The sequence below is a fragment of the Wolffia australiana genome, chromosome 16 (genome assembly GCF_029677425.1).
Source record: "Wolffia australiana isolate 7733 chromosome 16, ASM2967742v1".
NCBI lineage: Eukaryota > Viridiplantae > Streptophyta > Magnoliopsida > Alismatales > Araceae > Wolffia > Wolffia australiana.
In genome coordinates, this window is record NC_135850.1 from 10111274 (window position 1) to 10118354 (window position 7081).

At 43.8% G+C, this 7081-nt stretch overlaps 1 pseudogene; it reads right to left on the minus strand.

Moving 5' to 3' along the window:
* Nucleotides 1–597: 597 nt before the first annotated feature.
* LOC144713750 (protein EXORDIUM-like 2) lies at nt 598–5489 on the minus strand (annotated as a pseudogene).
* Nucleotides 5490–7081: the final 1592 nt, after the last annotated feature.

Below are 7081 nucleotides of genomic sequence, written 5' to 3' on the forward strand. Positions count from 1 at the left end.
ATTACCCACGTTTGAGAATGTATGTTCCAAATTAGAATTACAGGCAAGTATCAAAAGTTCTTTCATTTATTAGATCTAGCTCTTAAAAGGGCATAAATGGACTCTAAAAATGGTCTTCTTAAATATCTTTGGTTCCCTCCTCTAGATGAGATCATATCTTGGGCTTCTCTTTTACTCACATTTGCATCAATATATCATAATCTAATATACATGTACCATACTTCAACTAACGCTTTAAGAAGATGTGAGAGTAATCCACTTGAGTTTCAGGAGACAAATGCAAGTCTCAGAAATTAATAAGACATAAAAATATCTCTCCATTTTCTCATTGTAACCTTGAATGGTAAAAAATGTATACTATCTTATTTTTGTTCATTTAGGAGCTAGGATGATGCGCGGACAAAATTTGTGCTTTGCATTTGGAATACGAGAATATCTTGCAGGAAAGGAGCACAACACCCATAACGACGACGTTAAAAATCACTTGGGTATCAGATAAACTGTTCAGTAATAATGGTCTGTTGGAATGGGCACCAAAATCTCATTAGTTCTATATAGAAAAATCTTTCTTCCATTGTTAAAATGAATCGTTAAACAAGAGTACCCTACGACAGGGATAGATTAGAGTTATCATTTACACCAGCGGCGAGCAGCGAGACGTCCGAGGATCCCACATTGCCGGCAACAAATACCGCCGTCCCTCCAATCCATTGGCGTTGTAGCTGCCACCAGTTGCTCCGTTGACGAGCAGCTTCCCAGGATAGCCAAGGAAAGCTTCCGCACCGAAGATACCTTGGCACGCAGACACCGCTTCAAGCGGTGCCTCTTTGGCGCCTTGGAAGTACCCGTTTCCAAAGGGGTTGGTCGCCGTTCCCGCCGCCAACGCGTGAAGGGGGTGATCCTCACAGTTGGATCAAAATCTAACGGGTTTTATGTTTCGAGTGCAGAGATATGATCATAGCCGTCAGTGTGTAGGAGTTATAACAGCTGAGATGAAGACACAAGGGAAGAGTGGGCCCCGCGACGGTTATAACTTCCTTTGCAGCTATGTGTTTGTATAAATTCCTTGTATGAGGGCGGTGATTGTGTGTGTGTGCGTGTGAACTTGTGAGTGTAATTTCCTGCGTTCTTGATTCATTTCCATTTTTAGTGAGTTCTTGAGCTTCTTGCGATGCCTCAGATTGTTCCTTGGGAGCATCTTGTGCTTACAAGTGGTATCAGAGCCATCTGATTCCAGGAATCTGCCGTGATGCCGAAGCGAGGTAAATCATTGACGCAAGTAGGGAAATCCACGGCCAAAGACTATGTGCGGAAGCTTGAGGTCGTGGTGCCGATGCCGCTGACGCAGCTATCGGCGATGAACTACCAGCATTGGGCGATGCATATGGAGGTGCATCTCGACGCCCAAAATTTGTGGGATGTGTTTGCCGGAACAGAGATAAATTGGCAAAAGGACAGGTTAGCCCTCTCTGCCATGCTAGCTGCGATTCCGGAGACTTCTGGCATCCAATTTGACATCAAGAAGTCAGCGAAGGAGAATTGGGAGATCATCCAATCATTTCACGTGGGGATAGATCATCTCGCCCAATCCAGAGCTCAGGGTTTGCGGCTAAAGTTCGAGAATCTCACCATGAAGGAGGAAAAATTGAGTGATTTTACCGATAAATTCACAAGAGTTGTCTTCAAATTACGACAATGTGGTGACATAATCGAAGACAAAGAAGCCATCCGGAAACTACTTCCGTCAATGCCGCCGAGGTATGATTCCCTAACGCTCTCTCTTGAACAATTCGGTGATATGGAGACTATGTCTCTTGTGGAGGCCATTGGATCTTTAAGGATTCACAAAATGCATCTTGCTGAGAGAGACGCTAGAGAAGAGGAGCAAGCGTTATTGGCTCGAGCGTTGAGTCAATTTAAGAAGACGAAGCCAGAAGAAGGGCAGTCTTCGCGTGGTAGAGGAAGAGGAAGAGGAAGAGGAAGAGGAAGAGGCCGAGGCAGATGGAGATCTCAGGAAAATGATGAACCAAAGCAAGAAGGGGAAAGAAAGCCGTTCGATAAATCGAAGGTGAGATGCTATAATTGTCAAGGTTTTGGGCATTTTGCAGATGAATGCACTAATGAGAGAAAGCCAAGGGCTCGAGATGAGGCTGCTAACGTGACTGTGGAAGAGTCAAAATTGTTCATGGCATTCACGGAGGATGTCTTGCTGCAAGGAGCTCAGGAGTTAAATCTTGAAGATGGAGTGTGGTACCTTGACCCCGGTGCTAGCTCTCATATGATCTGTAAGAGATTCTATTTTCATTCTTTAGATGAAAATCAATGTCAAATTCGGCGATGGATCCTCGATCAAGTTTGAGGGAAAAGGATCTATCGTAGTCAATTGTGCGGATGGTGATGAGTTGAAGCTTAAAGGGGTATTATATGTACCTGATCTCAAGGCTAATATTTTAGGTCTTGGAAAATTGGATGATGCCGGCTTTGACTCTTCATTAAGTGGAGGTTTTCTGACTATAATTGACGATGTGGACAGGTGTTTGCCAAAGTTAAGAAAACAGGGGGAAGTATGTATCTTCTCCGATTATGTGTATCCGAATTTTGTCCGCTCACTCAAGAAGAAGAGAAACAAGTGTGGCTATGGCATCATCGGCTATGTCATCAGAATTTTCGGGCAATAGATGACATGAGAAGAGGTGAGATGGTAGTGGGACTGCCTTTGGTGCGTTTCTATGATCAACTGTGCAAAAATTGCATGACCGGGAAGCAAATTGGAAGACCTTTTCCAAGTGCTTCAGAATTTCGAGCTTTTAAGCGTTGATTCATGGTGACTTGTGTGGGCGCATTCAACCATCAACAATCGGGGGAAGAAGGTATTATTTCTTAATTGTTGATGATTTTTCTCGACTGATGTGGGTGGCTTTTCTGAGAGAAAAGTCAGAGGCACTTGATGCTTTTAAACGGTTCAAAATTCTAGCTGAATCAGAGTGTGGAGAGAAAATCAAATGCTTCAAGTCAGACCGAGGAGGAGAATTTAATTCTGATCAGTTCAAGTCTTATTGTGATGAGAATGGAATTAAACAAGAACTTACTGGCCCTTACTCACCTCAGCAGAGTGGAGTGGTAGCGAGAAAAAATAGGACAATTATGTACCTCGTGAGAAGCATGCTGAAGGAGAAGAAGCTTCCTCTCGAGTTGTGGGCAAATGCTGTGAATACTTGTGTGTATGTTTTGAATCGTTCATCCACAAAGAGCCTCGAGGGTGTAACTCCAAATGAAAGATGGAGTGGGAGAAAGCTGAATTTGGAGCATTTGCGGGTGTTTGGATCAGTGGTACATGTGAAGACCAGAAAGAAGGTGAGCATCACTTGAAGATAGAAGCAATGCTATGATTTTGATTGGGTACCAGTTGGGCACTAAGACGTATAGGTGCCTTGATCCAATGACCTTCAAGGTGACTATCAGTCCTGATATCATTTTTGAAGAAACTCAGAGCTGGAACTTTAGTCAATGGGTGGGTCAAAGCGTTGACTTCACCTTTACCTCAGCCATTGACTTGGTAAACTCATCTGAAGTTTCAATGACTGAAGAAGATCCGAATTCAGCATTGGATGAGCCTCCATATGAAAGTGTTGACCAAAGTCAACTCTCTAATGAAGAAGAGAGACCCAAAAAGCTGAGATCGATTCATTCGATCTATAAGGCAACACAAGAAGTGGGAAATGATGAAATCTGTTTCATCTCGAGTGAAGAGCCCTTGTCGTATGCAATAGCAGTCAAAGATGAAGTGTGGAGGCAAGCTATGAGTGAAGAAATTGCAGCAATTGAGAAGAATTCCACGTGGGAATTAGTGAAGCCGACTAAGAAGTGCAAGCCAATTGGTGTGAAGTGGGTGTAAAGAGTCAAGAGAGACTCTATAGGTGAAGTGACAAGATTCAAGGCCCGACTAGTTGCAAAAGGCTACAGTCAAAGGAAAGGAGTTGACTTTGATGAAGTCTTCTCACCTGTGGCAAGAATGGAATCCATTTGAATCCTTATGGCATTAGCAGCTCAGTCAAAGTGGCGTCTACACCATTTAGATTTTAAAATTGGCCTTGTTAAATGGTGAAATTAAGGAGGAGATCTATGTGGCTCAACCGGAAGGTTTTGTGAAGCAAGGCAAAGAGAACTATGTCCTAAAACTGAAAAAGGCTGTGTATGGGCTTAAGCAGGCACCGAGGGCATGGAATTTCAAATTTGATCTCTGCATTAACAACAAGTCGGCAATTGAAATTAGCCGAAATCCAGTTCATCACGGGCAAACGAAGCACATTGACGTGCGCTACCATTTCATCCGAAATTGTGTGTAAGAGAAGAAGGTGGAGTTGAGATATGTGTGCACGAATGATCAGCTCGCTGATTTTTTCACTAAAAAACTCGGTATTACAAGGTTCGTGGAGCTCTACCGGAGGATTGGGCTTTCTCGGGTGAAACAGGTCTCGGATCAAGGAGGAGATTGAAGGGGGTGATCCTCATCGTTCGATCAAAATCTAACGGGTTTTATGTTTTGAGTGCAGAGATATGATCATAGACGTCAGTGTAGAGGAGTTATAACGGCTGAGATGAAGACACGAGGGAAGAGTGGGGCCCGCGACGGTTATAACTTCCTTTGCAGCTATGTGTTTGTATAAATGCCTTGTATGAGGGCGGTGATTGTATGTGTGTGTGTGTGAACTTGTGAGTGTGATTTCTTGCTTTTCTTGATTCATTTCCAGTTTTAGTGAGTTCTTGAGCTTCTTCTGACGCCTCAGATCATTCCTTGGGAGAATCTTGTGCTTACAATGTGGCCAGGTTGATCACCATCCCGTCCGCGTCGACGTTGCCGCTGGGCGCAACCAGCGGTGGCGTCTACGGGCCGTAGATGGGCTGGTGGAAGGGCCACACGCACTGCCCCAGGCACTGCATCTCCGAGTTACCCACCTAGATTTTTCCCGTGCATCCCACACCGACTCGTACAGAACCCCTCCACCGCCACATTCCCCAAGGTCAGCACCACGGCGATGCCCACGCTCGCCCCGGCCTTCCCAGCCAGGGTCACCAGGTCGGTGGACTTCAGAGACTTGCCCGGCGAGTACTTCTCGTCATTGACTTGGCGAGCCAAAGAGATAACCGACAACCCCCCCGTTCTGTAGGCACCGGTGGTACTCCACCACGAGGCCACCGACGGGTTCGAGACGGGCTTCCCCGTGAAAGAGCGGAGAAAATCGATGATGATGGCGCGCTGGGAAGGCAAGAATTGGCCGTACCAGACTGGGTTGACGGTGACGGTGCCCTTCATTAGTGGACCAGACTGGTACTTGAGAGTCAGAACTGGCTCCTTTACGAGGGCGGTGAGCTTGCGAGGCAAGGCTTTGGCCTGCAGGAGAGACGAGGACAGGAAGACCAGAGCGAGGACCGATGAAAGAAGAGGAGAAGACTCTTTCCTTGACGCCATGGAAAGAGTAAAATTCCGTTTGGTGGAGCACAAAATAGAGTGAAGTAGACGCTGCTTGGTGATCGAGGAAGGATACTGCAAGAGCGAATCAAGTATACTTATATATAGACGAAAAATGCGTGTGAGCGAAGCCAGCTTTACTTCAACTCAGACTACGCCGTGAAATGGGCCAATAAGCGCGGAATCGAAGATAGGAATGGAGGCGGCCAGATCAGGTCTTATGACCCACTAAGGGGACAGCTGTAGGGAGAGAGAGAGAGAGAGAGAAAGAAACGTGCTTTTAAGTCAGGAACGGAGAACCTTCGTTTATACAATGAAGTACCCACTACCCCATGCAATGTAGCTCACGAAATCTCATTAATCAACATTAAATCTCAATATGGATGGACACATAGCTACGACAAGCATCTCGTAACTCACATCTGTCCCAAATGCCGACGACAAATCTGGGTCAGGAAATTATTTAATGAATTTTTGTTTCCATCAATCCAAGATTAATCATACACTCCTACGTGGTGTTTTCCTAGCTGGTATTTTCAAATAAATAGTAGTGGTATTCAGGGGATGCGGAACATGTTTGTCAATCCAAATGGATAAATGGGTGGATTTGCAAAAATAATTGTTTTTCAGAAGTCTAGTAGGGAACTCTAGCTAACGACCACGGTTACGTAAATTGTAGAATCGGCCAGTGAGACAATGAATCAGTTGGGGAACTCATTTCATTTTATTCAGGTTTAACTTTATTTCCTAACAACCTTTCTTCTGAACTTCATTTCCTTACAACCTAAGCAGCCGACCGTGTCAAAGATATTATTCTCACTTTTGATAATGTGAGTAATGAAAAATCACGAAGGATTTATCATTTAACTGAGGATTTAGAGTCTGCAACCATTATAAGACAGTTCGAGCCAAATGATATTGCCTTCTACTCCTATCAGCTATCATTCTTTACAATGAAACCCCATTTAATGTAAGCAGTTCATATTTCTCCCCTGTTGCCCAAAGTGCAAAAATTTCCTCCATTTATTGTAGAAAAACATATCAGAATATATCTCAACATTGTAATCAAATGAAGTGAAGCACGATCTTATAGGCATCACACTTTAGTGTAAAACGGCATAGTAGAAAATATAAGTCACACATTATTGAAAAGGTACACATGAATTTTTATTATCTGTAAATATGATCCATTAAATTTAAGAGTGTAGTTCCATTGAATAGTTCAAGGAGTGTTTGAGATATGCTAAAATACATAGGGCACCAAACTATTGCATCTATCGTGGGTCCTGTAAAAGATAATTGAGAATTCTTACTTTAAAATTATATTAGACTAAGAAACAGCAAAATAAACAGCTTTCCAATTACTGGTGGATGTCCTCGCAAACATGAGATGTAGTTGCCGAGAGTAAATATAACCATGGAGCTTCAGATCCTCTCCTCCATAAATCAGAAATAAATCCTTAGTCCTTCTCAAGTACATAAGGATGCATTTCACTACTACCTAGTGTTCCTCTCCTGGGTCTGCCTGAAATCAGCTCGTAACACTTAGAGCAAAGGCAACATCATGCATATTACATAGCCTTTCATATATGATGGATCTAATAGCCGAAG